The sequence below is a fragment of the Hermetia illucens genome, chromosome 4 (assembly GCF_905115235.1).
Source record: "Hermetia illucens chromosome 4, iHerIll2.2.curated.20191125, whole genome shotgun sequence".
NCBI lineage: Eukaryota > Metazoa > Arthropoda > Insecta > Diptera > Stratiomyidae > Hermetia > Hermetia illucens.
Genome location: NC_051852.1, coordinates 5028736 through 5043544, shown reverse-complemented (window position 1 = coordinate 5043544; position 14809 = coordinate 5028736). Strand labels below are relative to the sequence as shown.

At 44.1% G+C, this 14809-nt stretch overlaps 1 protein-coding gene across 2 annotated transcripts in view; it reads left to right on the top strand.

Moving 5' to 3' along the window:
• LOC119654509 (TWiK family of potassium channels protein 7) overlaps positions 1-14809 on the top strand; it is a 644233-nt gene that overhangs the window by 584796 nt on the left and 44628 nt on the right. The window lies entirely within an intron of this gene.

Sequence of the window (14809 nt, the reverse complement as noted above, 5' to 3'; positions counted from 1 at the left end):
CATACTCTTCTGGGCCAGGTGCTCTTAGAGTGACCCATTTGCCGACCATCTTGGAACAGTCGGTTCCACTACATGGTATAGTCAACAATGAAATTGTCGTTCTGCCTTAATGTGTGGCCTTAGTGGCCTGGGCGTCAACCAAGTTCTTCGTTCGAAATCCCAATTTGGCACCGGAATAAAGTCCACGCAAAATAGCAACTATGATTACTTGGTAAAAGTTCAGAATATAGATTCCAATGGCCTTCGACCGGAACCAAAAATCGAACCTGGACCACCCTTGCACCTTTAATAACTCTACAAACAGCCAAATAGAACAAACCCTGCATCTTCTCTTGCTGGGTAGAAAAAAGGAGGCACTTTGAAGACATCTGGCAAATCATCCACCAACTGATCGTCGGCTATTGTCCTTTTCACAGGTGACCTACCTACGTAGTCCGTTTCATATTACCCTCTGATTGTTGGAGATCCAATGTCACATCCTCAAGTGCTAATTACATGGATGACATGATGTTCTCCTTGCAAAAGGATATTTGTGATCGTTGGAAATATCTGCATTCCGAAGCCTACCTCAAACTCTAAGCAAACCTTCCTGGTTAATGACTGGATATTTGTTTCGTAACTTTTCCGGACGGTTCTTTGAACAGAAGGGTTCCACTGCATGGCATAGCCATCAATGGAATCGTAGCCCCTCCTTGATGTGTAATCTATTCACTGCCACTTCCGTTTTCTGGCCACATCATCCACAGGTAACTCTCCAAGTTCTTTGTTCCAATCAACCAAGTTCTTGGTTCGGGATCCTAATTTTGTTCCCAAAAAGTCTACGCAGAAGCAGGGTTCACAGTATAGATTCTAATGCCTTTGAACCGGAACTGAAAATCGAACCTGGATTACCCTTTTATTTATAATAACCCTATAAAGGGCAAAATATAACAAACTTTGCGTGTTCTTTAGCTTTTAGGTACCATCCTAGTACCACTGTGGATAGGCGAGACGCCCAGCTAATGACGCCCGCGTTTTTATCCCGTTGTTCCGTCTAGCTGGGCGTCTTCTCATATTTAGTTATAGATTCTACTGCGTCAGGAGAAAAGTTCAATTGGGTGAAACTATGCGCCTGTGAAAGCTGCAGGCTCTGTCCAAAAAGTATCTAGACAAATTCATAGCTAGAGAGGGACTAACGGTTTCGTTCAGAGCAAAGACAACTCATCAGATGCTACCTCACCTTTGCCCAGGAAGCAGTGTGACCGAAAGTGGCAACAGGTGGAAAACGCTCCTTTATGTATCCAAATTAAATCGTGGATAGTTTGAGCCTAATCCTGGGTGTAAGTTACTCTCCATTTAGCCTGCTCCAACATCAAGTAGTTTGGATTTAGGATCCCTCATATTCGAAACAATAATCATAACTAGAGGTTTATTGAATTTTAACATTCAAAATAATATCCTTCCTTATTGACATTGCTATGCTAGTGCTTTATCCAGTACCCCACATTGGTCCTCTCAGCTGACTGGAAAAACATGCCATGTAAACTCTTATTAGCTCTTGAAGCGTCGCCTACCGTTCTAGTATACCGCTTTCCCCAACAAGGCCAAGGCGGGTCTTGCCAATATTGCTGATGTTTCAACAAGTAAGTGAGTGCGATGCCTCTCGAAGTGTAGTGTGCAGGACCCTTCTTTGACTTGATGTATTGCCCCCTTTCACACTGACCCCGGTCGTTGTCACGGAAGCAGCGTTAAATAGTGTACGAACCTTTGGAGCTCTCAAACTTGATAACCGCTTCCGGATAGTGAGGAAGACAATGCAAGTCCCAATCTTCCTCATTTGAGGACGGAATGCAGGACCTTTGGCAAGTATACCTTGGAGATGTGGGATATGAATGTGATGACTTCGAAGTGGCATTTTGCTCAGTTTTGTTTCTCCAATTGGTAACAGCTAACCTCGATCAATTATCTCCCCAGAGATCTCCGCTCCTAGGATGCTGTCGATCCCGGCCTTGATATCAAAGCTGAGATCAGCTAGCTGCACTCTACTTTGGTTTACTTGTGACCAATTTTTCGTTTACGAGAAGAGCTATATGCGCTCTTAATTTATAATTCACCATCTTCGATACGAAGAATGATTTCCGAATTGGCTGCACCGTTTTTTTCACTCGCGGAAACAGTATCTCCACTACATTATCAAAAAAATTAATTGCGGCGTCTTCCTCCCCTTTATTGTACACTTCACCACTGAGAAGGTTGTGACCTAGGGGCTTATTGTTAATCATCCCTCAGTTGTTTAAACTTAGGGAGCTATCCTTGGAAGTGAAGTCTTCCTTTCGATAGTTGAAGAATTCTTTGGACCTGCCGGCATTTTGCTCTGAGTTTCTTTATTTTTTTTACAACCGTAGCAAGCCAAGCCTTCCCTGCTGGGTATTCTTCTCAGCACTGCTGAATCACAGGCATTGACAACGGCCTGAACTAGTTGTTTGGGAAACTTTTCAGCCGATCATTGATTCATACCGGCAGAGAAGAAGCTATCCTTCAATTTTGGCCAACAGTTTTGAATTCGGTGATAAATGCTGGATAAATAGTGTTTACGTCGAAAGCTACATTGTCTGGCATTATCTGGAACTCATCTATTGTCCGACTAGTTCTTCCGTAGCAGCTATAAAGGTTGATAGTCTAGTCCTCAATTTAAGGAACCATTCAACTCTAGCTTCGGAAGAGCTTTCAATTGTTTCACTCTGTTCTTGGCACAGAGCAGTGAGGTATGACAGATTGAAGTAGTGGAGCCATCGGAGAACACGGCAGGCTTCCAGAAGTAGTAACACTATTTCAAAACGTTTTCAATCTACCCGAATTTCGTCCGAGGGAACTTCGTCCCAACCAATATCTAACTGCCAAATTCTTGGTATCAGCATTTTTTCTGTAATCGTCGTAGAAACCGGTCAATGAAAGGGGTCGTAAATCGTGGGAATATTAAACACAAAGCATCTCTTTGCCAGCTTTCTTTGTGGATTATGTTTCATCATATATACGACCAAGGGCGGCAAATGTAGACTCTTGTATGAACCTTTGAAATCCAGTTTCCCGCTCAACGGCTAGAATTACTCGATGCTCACATGCATAGGTTAAATCCTCCGGACCTTAAGACCGTCATTTGATTAATGAGAACTTTCGCCTCTCGCCTTGTACCTAGGTCACTTAGCAAATCATCGATATAAAAACTTCCCCTCAGTTTCTTCGCCTCAAAAGGGTATCTTGCTTGTTTATCCTCGACTAACAGCAACCATATTTTCTAGAACAAGAACGACTTCTGAACTGATACATCCTAAGAGGGTCAGCACAGTATACGTTGATAATCCTGATGGCAGGGTTGCGTTCTAACCATCTGGAAATCTTTCCAATGTCAGACGAGGCCACGCATTCACGTTTTCTCCATCTAAGCAAGATTTATGACAAGTCATCTATGGCTTATATAGCTTGACCTACACATTGACTCCGGTCGTTGTTACAGGAGAGGCCTTAAATACTGACCGAACTTTTGTCGTGGAGTTTTCCAAGTTATGAAAAGAATTGTCAAATTTGACCCGGATCAATATACACGGTGCGGCAGCATAACTTCCTTTTTTAAAATGCGCGCCACTCAGTTAGTTGATGTCATAGCGGAGCGCTAGTGGTCTCGTTCAAGAGGACAGTATCCCCTCTTCAGTTTTGTCCCGACACGGTTCAGTCGCCATCATGCGTTGGAATAGTGAGGAGCGTGCCTTTGCCGTTGAGGTTTACTTTTCAAGCCGATGTTCGGTTATTGCAACACAGCGTGCATTTCGGAATCGCTTTAATTTAGCTCCGTTGGCTCCCGTCCCAGACCGCAAATCAATTGTTACATGGGTCACTACATTCAGACAAACTGCAAGTGCGACAAACAGAACAACTGGAGTCCCTCGGCCCGTTAAATCACCTGAGAACATTGAAGCAGTGAGAGCGTCAATGTTGCGATCGCCACGGCGTTCTGCGCGCAAACACGCATCTACCCTTGGACTATCCGATCGTTTTGTGAGAAGAATTCTTCGTGATGATCTTAATTTTCATCCCTATAAGATGGCGATAGTGCAGGAACTTTCAGAACGTGACTTCAATTCTCGGATGAACGCGTGTGAGCTTCTTCTTGATGTCGTTCCCGAGGGTGCTATTGTTTTTTTTAGCGATGAAACCCATTTTCATTTGTGTGGGTCGGTTAACAAACAAAACATACGCTACTGGGCTGACAACAACCCTCGAGAATTGCATCAAAAGCCTTTGCATTCACCCAAAGTCACAGTGTGGTGTGCAATTTCCTCAGCTGGAATTATTGGTCCCTGATTTTTTGAGGAAAATGAGGTTACAGTTACAGTGAATTCGGACCGGTATGTAAACATGCCACAGAATTTTTTTTCCCACGGCTAGAAGATTTGGATTTGGGTGAAACATGGTTCATACAAGACAGTGCAACAGCGCACACTTCAAGAGCATCGATGGCTGTTTTGAGGGAACACTTTCCAGAGCGTCTTATCTCAATTAAAGGCGATTTGAAATGGTCGGCACGCTCTCCCGATCTGTCCCCTTGTGATTTTTTTCTATGGGGTTTTTTGAAATCCCGTGTTTATGTGAACCGTCCAAGAAGCCTACAAGATTTGAAGACCAACATCCAAGAAGAAATTGCCAACATAACACCTGCTATGCTAGCAAGAGTCATGACAAACGCCAGAAATCGGTTTACGCAATGTGTGGAGAATGGGGGACGTCACCTAACAGATTTGATCTTCAAAACAATGTAAATAAAAACTTTAGACATTTGCCTACATTATAAAAAATAAATAAATATTTTCCGATGCATACAATAGTTTTTATTGAGTTTTGAAAAATGGAAATTATGCTGCCGCACCCTGTATTAGGAAACCGCATATTGTTGGAAGTCACTCAGCTTCAGACAAACTTAACCTGAGTTTCCAATTCCACTATTGTGATGTCTATAAGCCTCGATAACCAGGAATCATCTGTTCACTCCCCAAAATACAACAAGATCTGATCCATCCAATCTAGATGTTCTCTGAAAGCAGGTACTTGCTCTTACCTTGTCCAAAGATACACTAGCACTACTAAATAGCTTTCAGGATACCACTGAAATGCGTTTCAACTCCCTTGGCGGGTTTTCGAGACGTGTGAACTCCTCCTTTACTGTTCTGGACCAGGTGCTCTTAGGGTGACCCACTTGCCGGTCACCTTGGAACAGTCGATTCCACTGCATGGTGTAGCCAGTAATGGAATTATCGCCCTGCTGCAAGTGGTGCCAGACCGTGGAGATACCGCTGTATAATAAGATAGATGACATGATGTCCTCCTTATAAAAGGATGCTTGCGATCGTTGGAAATATCTGCGTTCCGAAGCCTACCTTCAAACCTTGCTGGTTAATGAATGATCGGACGCTCCTTGGAACAGAGGGATTCCACTGCATGACGTAGCCAACAAAGGAATCGTTGGCCCTCCTTAATGTGTAACCTATACAGTGCCACTTCCACTATTTACCCACATCACTGTAACTGTCCTGTGCACCAAACAAGTTCTTTGTTCGGGATCCTAATTTTGTTCCGGAAAAGTCTACGCAGAACAGGCAACTTTGCTAGGCAAGGTTCGCAGTATAGATTCTAACGCCTTTGAACCGGAACTGAAAATCGAACCTGGGTCATCCTTTTATTTATAATAACCTTATAAACACCAATATATAACAATCCTTGCACCTTCTTTTGCCTTTAAGCACCATCCTAGGAGCACTGTTGGTAGGCGAGACGGGCATGAACCCAAATAATGATCCTGATATGTTAACCCCATTGTTTCGTCTACCTGAGCGGCTTGTCATAGTTATATATTCTACGGCGTCTAGAGCAAAGTTCAATTGGGTGAGACTATATGCCTGGGAAGATTGCAGGCTCTGTCCGAAAAGTATCCAGACAAGCTAGAGCTTTATTGAATTTTAACATTCAAAATAATGTTCTTCCTTATCGACATTGCGACGCAAGTGCTTTATCCAGTCCCTACGGTCTTGCAATAAGGGGTCGACGAGAAAGTTACTTAGATAGAACTTCACAACCTCTATGGCGGCCTCTTCCTCCAAACTCCAGTGAAACACAGACCCATTTTGCAAGGACGTTATTAATTGCTTTGAAAAAGTGTTCTTATTCACAAAGCCCAAGAGATCTTCTCACCCACCTGGATACTTCAACCTGTCAAATCGGACCTTCTAGACCATCTCATCATTTCGTTGACTGATCTGACGAAAGTGCTAAGTTTCCCTTCGGTTTCCCGTCAAACCAAAGGATCAAAAACCGCTGAACGATATGCTTTATCCAAGCTTCAGCAAGAGATTCTGTTGAGATATAGTTTTGCAGCCTCCAACCTCATCATTTACCCCGAAGAGTGCGGTTAGAACCTCGATCAGCAACCCTCTCGTTTGTCCCTTTGCTGCCAGTATATGAGTACTTCGTCAAACCTCTGCACGATGTCCTAATATTTAAACAACATAAGCTTCAGGAATGTGTGAAAGTGAGTTGTCGACAGTAGGAAAGTCAACCCTTGTCCTTAAGTATCCTCGAAGAATTTTTAATTGCCCCAGCTCCTCCAGATAGAACCTAACGCCAACTGACCCAGTTCCACACTTGGTTTTCTTTGTCCCATTTGGTTTGGGCCTTCAGGTGATGTGAGGACTCTTGACGGAACTTTCTCCAAAATATTTAGTGAATGGATGTTGGGCTGTTGCCGGTGTTCATAGCGGTCTCATCATTGACCTTCGGTAGAGCGTTATCAAGAAATCAAAGCTCCAACATCCTCTGGGTTATTGTAAAATGGAACGAGCGATCTGAAGTTCAACCATGCTTCAATCTAGCACAATCTTTTGGAAAATTCCTCAAAAATTGGAACGAACTTCATCTCATCGAACACGTGTTTCGACTGCTTTCCAACGAAGGCCAAAATACCATGTAGCCACCAGAATGAATTTCCAAGTAAATTCGTTTTTTCGCGCCTCGTTGGCCTTTAGATTTGACGGAAATGGTCATATGTTCGCTATACTTATATCTTGGACCACAGCCTCGTCTAACAATAAAACGTTTGAACCCTGCTAAAAACGCTTCGGTCGATAGATTTCTCTTTACACAGGTAAGACTCCTGTGTAATTCAGCGCGTATCACCTTTTGGTCGTTCAGTCGCAGGATATTTTCTTGGCCCGATGTAACCCCTCTCCAATCCCCCTCATGCTTTGGAACGTAGTCCTTCTGTCGCGATACTTCCCTTTTCATCCATACTATTAGGAGGGTCAGCATTGCAAAGGGGGCCTGCTTAATTGAATCGTTGACATAAAAGGACGCTAGCAATAAGCAATAAGAAGACTGTAACCTCGGCAAAGTCACCTTAGCTTTCAATGGTTTTATCCTCATCTTGGCCGAAAACAGCGACATGATCGCTCTGTCACTTGAGTTAGATAAACTTACTGCATACTATTGCCGCGTAGAAGGCAGTTTTCCATGGTATCCTTTGGCATAATAGTCATTGCAGCAGCTATTGAAATGGTCCATAAATCCCGGCAGTTTTCGATAAAAACATCTCTTTATAAGCTGGAGGAGGTTATCTTAAAATAACGTTGCTGCGCCAGGTTGCAGCATTTTGTAGGATCCTCACCGAATAAATCATCCCCGGTTCCTTGCCCATATTCCCGAGGAATTGCCGGGAAGTATTCCTTCCTGGTTTACACTACCGCAACTAAGTCACGCGTCCGTCGGGCTTTCCGGGTTCGATCCAGTTCCTGCAGCTTTTAATTGTCGTAGCTAGGGTTGTGTTTATCGCACTCCAGTTTGCTTCCAGCCTCAGTATCTCATGTATGGGTCCAGCGGCCAATGTATGTGTCCAGCGGCCTTTTCCGGAATCATCATCCCGCCGTTGCTGCGATCTCCTGTACGGCTTCCTAGTAGCTTTCCGGAAGCCACAGTCCCATCGGTCGGCGGAGAGGGGATCATCCCCGCTATGACACCCACTCCCTTAACGAATATTGTTCTGTATGAGCTGCACACCCTCAGCACGATGGACCGGTATGCCGAACTTACCCTTTCCTGGATCACTGTGTTCTCCAGTGCGCGCGATCATGCAGGAGCCACGTATAGCAGGATGGATTCCACCAACATTGCGACAAACAATTGACGACTAGATTTTGGCCCTCCCATATTAGGCATCATCTTTACTAGATATGAGCTAGCTTGTGCCTTTCGCGCGCATAGTCCAGGTGCCTCTTCTAGCTCAACGATCATTATCCCCATGTATCTAATGATCGATTTTGAAACGACCTCGTAATTACCAACCCAGATTTTGACAGTATTGCTCTTTTTGCAACTGATAATTAGGACTGCCGTCTTATCTTTCGCCGGATCCAGTTTCACCATTTAGGGCCACGCTTTAACAGCATGAATGCAAAACCAATCAATGTTGCTTTCTTTGGCACGCACTCACAAAGGACTCCGTCATACATAATGTTCCACAGTAGGGGTCCCAATAGGGAGCCTTGGGGAACACTTATTTTCTTCGATCCGTCGTCCGTCTCGTATCAAATAAATCTCTCCGAGAAGTAACTCTCGATTATCCGAACTAAGTAACCAGAGGCACCCAGTTAACCAGGATGCCTTTAATCCAACCCCAGTTGGCCGAGTTTAAGGTATTCATGACATCCATCGTCACCACCGCATAGCACCTACCAGCGGCCAATGCCTCCCTAACCAGATCCACGATCGTTGCTATTACATCGACCGTGGATCATGCTCTGCGAAACCTATACTTCCATTTCGGTGTATCACTCGCTAGCCCCACCCGCTAGACAGATAGGGCGATATCAAGAGGGTGCGCTGGGTGGTTTTTGGAGCTTCGGTATCAGAGCCAACCTAAATCTTTTCCAATTGCCGGGAAACACTCCTTACACCATGCACGATTGAAATTTGCTTGTGAATCATGCGGGTCTGATTCAACAAACAACTTCAAACTGTGTTCAGAATCCAGTCTAATCTCGAAGTCTTAGTATCCTCAATTAGTCGACGAATTTCTCGTAGTTTCTCCTCGGTCACCCCGGGGATTATCAAGATGTCCTGTTGAACCGGCTGAGGTCCACTTTCTTCCTGTTGTGGGAAAACAATTATGATTATTTCGAAGAAGAGTCGTGTTCATGTCACTTGGGGTGATTTTTTTTCACGAATCTAGTCCATTACAACCTTGTAAGTAGCGTCCCACGGGTTCATATTTGCCTCAAGGAACCATTGTTTGTAACAATTCGGCTTACTTTCCACTAAGCCTTCCTAAGGCTACTTCAAAGAACGCGGGATTCTTTCTCCGACTGCAGTTGTTCTAGCATCCCTCTTGTCCTTTGGCAAAGCCTCCTGGCTCGCAGTCTTGAAGCTCTCAACAGTGCGATTTTTTGGTTCCACCAGTAGTTTGGTTTCCGACTGTGATGCAACTTCCGTCGCGACATGCCTCAATTACTCGCTGTCATAGCTGGCTCACTTTTTCCAGCGTCATTCCCTTCGGATCATGACCTCCTTTTAAAGCTCGCAGGAAAGTGTTTTTCTGGAAGGCTCCAGTAGACCTTCTGGCTATCCTGGTTTTTCTACTTCTGTTGCTCACTCGGTTGCCGCCTCCTCCGTTTCTGATCATTGTGGGTGTAATGTTTACTCACCCCTCAAACCATCCCTCCCGCCAATTAGGTACTGGGAAAGTCAGATCGACGATTGAGCCTAGCCCTCTGCCTCGCAAAGTAGGCATGCATTCAATGTTGGCTAGTACGATGTCCACCTCCTTTCCACCCATCTTAAAGTGTAGGAGTGGAGTTGGGTTGGACTAAACTATTGCAGTCCAATTTTTTTCGTTTTTCGAATTGACACCCTTCTTTGATAGTGAGTTTCTTGAAGTTGCCGTAAGGAAATAGTATGAGATTTTCTCCTTTCCAATAGAAACTGGTTTTTGATGTCTTTGATCGCGCTATAAACGGCTTGCGCTTTGAAGGCTGATTGGCGAAGGTTGGGATTTAATTGCAACCAGTGCTGATAACTCTTTTTAAAAAAAAAATTCAGACTTGTCCCAAGTCAGAAGGACCCATAGGGATGTAAGGCCCATATGGACTCTTCAAAGTTGTACTTTTGCAGGCTTTCACATTGAAGATTTTCCCGGATGCTCTCCGAAATAATTTAGGGAGTTTTTCAAATCTAATGTAGATGTCGAGATTCCAACTTCCAGCAACAAGAAAACAAACCAACGTAAATGCCGTTTTAGCAAGTAAGGACCGTCTGCTATCTTGCATAATTATCTTTCTAATCTAGCCATCTGCATACAAAGCGTTCGCAATGGTTTTCATCAACAGGTCAGCTGTGGACAATCTTCTATCACAGCCAATTTCACATGACGAAATCCCCATAATTAAATACCTACCTAATTGTCAGTAGGGTCAACAATACATAGCATAGCAGTGGTGAAAGGTATCAAAAATGTTATACTCATAAGAGCCTTATTATTATTCCGTTAAGGGAAAGTCGCACCGCGTCCTTGAAGAACCATTGTGCCCCTGTTACTGGTTATAGTGTACCTATTGATCATAGTATCTCAAGGAGGCCTGTACCCGTTAGGAACTTTAGTATGTTCACCACTTCCAGATGTTTCAGTTTTGCATCTGGTATTAAGTGTTCTCCCAGATGTCTCGACCTACTTTGCACAAGTGCCGGACACTGTCCCAGGACGTGTATAGAGGTTTCGTCCTCCTCCTCACAAAACCTGCAGGCGGTGTCCGTAGATATCCCTAGCTTCCCTAGGTGATAGTTCAGCCGACAATGACCAGTGAGAATTCCGACTATGATTCGGAGGTTCTTTTTGGTGAGGTTTAAGCAATCCTTTTTGCGCATGGGTTCGTATCCCCCAATAAGCACCCTGGACTGCTCCATCCCTGGTAGGCCCGCCCAATATAGTTCCCTCAATCGTTTCTCTTCATTTCTTAGATTCATAGCGATGAAACCGTTTCCGATTCCACAGAAGGGTTCTGGCCCGTGTAAAGGCGTCCCTGCTCCCTTCTTGGCTAGTTCGTCCGCTGCCTCGTTGCCTTCCAACCTAGCATGGGCTGGAACCCAAAGTATCCAGACCTTGTTGGACGAGCCGAGTGTATTCAGTCTCTCAAAGCATTCCCATACCAGTTAAGAGTTCACCTGGTTGGACCTAAGTGCCTTGATCGCTGCTTGGCTATCGGTGAGAATAGCTATGTTCTGCCCCCTATAGTTCGTTTGGTGATTAAAGGAGGCACATTTGTCTATGGCGTATATTTCCGCCTGGAATGTGCTAGTGTACCTGCCCATTGGATCAAAGTACATTTTCCTTGGACCAATGACACCGGCACCCGCTCCCTCTGCTGTGAGAGATCCGTCAGTGGACCAAGTAATCAGTTGCTGGTTTAAGCCGTATGTCGCAGTCACGCTCTCCCAGTTTGCCTTGTTACTCCAACGTGTTTCAAACTTCTTATCGAAGTGAAACCTCGTTCTCATGTTATCCCTCGGTACCAGTAATTCAGGATACCGCCTAGAAAGGATATCAATCTTCCTTCGATTTAGGCAGCTCCCCGCCTAATTCATACTACCGGCCATCCTGAGTATTGATCTCTATGCCTGCATCTGTATGTGCAGATAGAGAGGGGTTAATCCCAGAAGGACCTCCAGGGATGCCGTTGGGCATGTCCTCATTGCCCCACTGATACACACGCAAGCCAGTCTTTGGAGCTTATGTAATTCCCTGGCTTGTGTGCTGAGTTGGGTTTTTTCTGCCCAGGTTACCGCTCCATAGGTAATCATTGGCCTAACTATTGCAGTATATATCCAAAGTAGTATCTTCGGGCTGCAACCCCATTTTTTTCCTCCTATGGATCTGCAAGTCATCAGAGCCCTCGTGGCTTTTCGACAAGTGTTTCCGACATGTCTCTTCCAGAGTAATTTTTGGTCTAGCGTGATTCCCAAATATTTGACCTCTGTTTCTCGTTTCACCTTCATATCATGTAATGTTATGGCTCTCAGGTGATCCATCTTACGCCTCCTAGTGAATGGTACTATGGTGGTTTTGGTTGGGTTGATCCGCAGTCCCACCTTCCTGCACCAGGCGCTAGTAACCCTTAATCCAGTTTGGATTCTATCACATAGGGTATCTTCATATTTGCCCCTACAGATTAAAATAATGTCGTCCGCGTAGCCCTGGACTTGTATTCCAGTATTTGTTAACACGTCCAGGAGTTCATCTACTACCATACTCCACATCAGCGGCGATAGTACTCCACCCTGAGGATAGCCTTGAGTGGTGTTCATGATAATAGAATTTGTACCTCTATTTGTCTGCTTTCTAGCATTTTGCCCATCCAGAGTGCCAGGGTGTTTCCCACTCCTTTGCGGCTCAGGGCATCCTGTATCTCTGTGTGCGATGTGTTGTCGAATGCTCCTTCGATATCCAAAAACGCGCACAGTGCAGTTTCTTTTGTTTCTGTGGCGTCCCGTAGTACCTCTGTCAGCTGATACAGAGCAGTCTCAGTTGACCTTCCTGCCCGGTAAGCGTGTTGACAGTGATGTAGAGGATTACGCTTTAGAACGTTAGTCCTAATATAGTTGTCTATGACCTTCTCCACCGTTTTGAGTTCGAACGATGTTAGGCAGATTGGTCTGAAAGATTTAGGGTGAAAAGGACCCTTTTTACCCGCTTTCGGAATGAAGACCACTTTTGCCCGTCTCCATGTCCTTGGTATGTATCCCAGTGCTATGATCCCCCTTACCATCCTCAGAAGAGACTCTAAGATAATTCCTAGGCCTCTCTGGATAAGTGGTCGGAAAATGCCATCTACTCCTGGAGATTTCATTGGTTTAAAAGTTCCCACTGCCCATCTTAGCCTAGCTTCTGAGCATACCTCTTTTGCTAGTTTCCAGCTCTCCTTCCTTCCCCTTTTATTTGTTCCGAGCCTTAGTTTTAATAGGTTTGAGGCAGTTTGAAGTGAGAGAACTTTTCCAGGATTCACTCATTTAGTAATTTTCCGAGAGCAACTGAATACCCACAGCCTGATCTCCGGATCAGAGGGTGATTCCCATAATCAGTACTCCTCGAAATCTGCTAGATTTGCACTATCAATGCGTCAATGCATTTTTTTATAGCATTTACCAAATGACTCCCTATCCCTAATTCGAAGAGTTGCTACTGAAATCTTGAAGCTGATCATCCTAAAAGAATAAAGAATATTGACATTTTCAGGCCCAAATATGCTGCTGGTAACAATATTCCCAGAATATAACCACACAAACATTTCCTCACTAATGACCACAGAACATTTGACTTTTGACAAATCTGTTTCATACTCATTTTCCCAGGATTTTTCGTAAGGACGAAAATTCAAATTCTGAACATCTGCCCCTACATCACTTTCATGCAATTTAGCAAACCATTACAGCCAAACAAAAACCGGAACTCCTAAGTCATTTAAAGCTTGAACTGAACTTCGAAATTCTTCCAAAAAGGATATAATAACTTAGTACCCAACCAGAGTAGTACTTTGCATAGAAAACGCATTAAAGTCGACTGACACAAGCACCCCAACAAGAAATTTGTCAGTACAGGATATTCAGGCGACTGAGTCCCAAATCCATTTGTTGGCTGTTTCGCATTCAGGCCTATCATCACAAAGGCCGTTTTTCGTTAGCCTCTTAGACCTCAACTGAATTTAAATTGTTCAATTTTGTCGCATTAAAATCATTTCTTTATAGTCTTCAAACTTGTTTGTTTGCCCTTCGTCCTGAATCCGATATTTTTCGCTATTTTCCGCCATTATTTTATGTTGCGACGGGAGGGGCAGTAGGCAAGCAAAAATTCGAGCATGTCCTCTATTTGCTGAAATTTATATTAGTGAAATTCGAAAGCATTGATCCCCAAGGAATGCCGAAACTCTTTTGACTTCAAGATGAAGTGCCTTTGTTCCGGCTTTAATGGATTTCCCGGAGAGTCACAAATCCAAGGCGACAGAAGAACTTTCCTTGACTACCTCCCGTACTCCGCTCCGAAATTCCACCTTTTATAATAAATTTTACATAAAATAAGTGAAGGATAAGCAGATAAAACTCCATAAGTATCCAACCCCACTATCCACATTTGTTTTCCACACAGGATAATTGGAAGCGAGTGTTATTCCCCGTTCATTCTTACGGGTCACGTTTTAGTCGACCCCACACCATTTCCCAGCGCGGCCCAGATAATAATATCTGAAATTGTTTTTGGCTAAACATTGATACGCACGCCATACCACAGGATCAGGTTATAAATTCGAAAACATTTTCCCTTAAAAAAAAAAACCCCGAAACAATGTAAAACCAATAGAGACTGGGAAAGGACCCTTCCACATGAGGAGCACGACGGGACAGCAGGAGAGGAGTCAGAAATGTCGGTTGATGATATCGACAAAAATTGAGGCTTGAATTCAGGATTTGTTTCGTGGATTCCGTGAAAAGATTTCCACATTAAGGATTTTTTCCGAAAGCTTAGTCGCACTCGAATAGAATTCGAATTGGCAGATAAGTAGGTTGTAAGCTTTTCAGATGCCATGTTCTTACGGGCATATACCCCGGCCTGTCTGCTCGAAATCGGAAAATCAATTCCAGAAAATTGTTAATGGAGAAGGATGCGAGTGCCACAGCGACGGAGAAATGAAAATAATGGGAGAATCAACGAGGAAATATTTAATATAGTAGAAACCGGCATATGTTGTCCTTA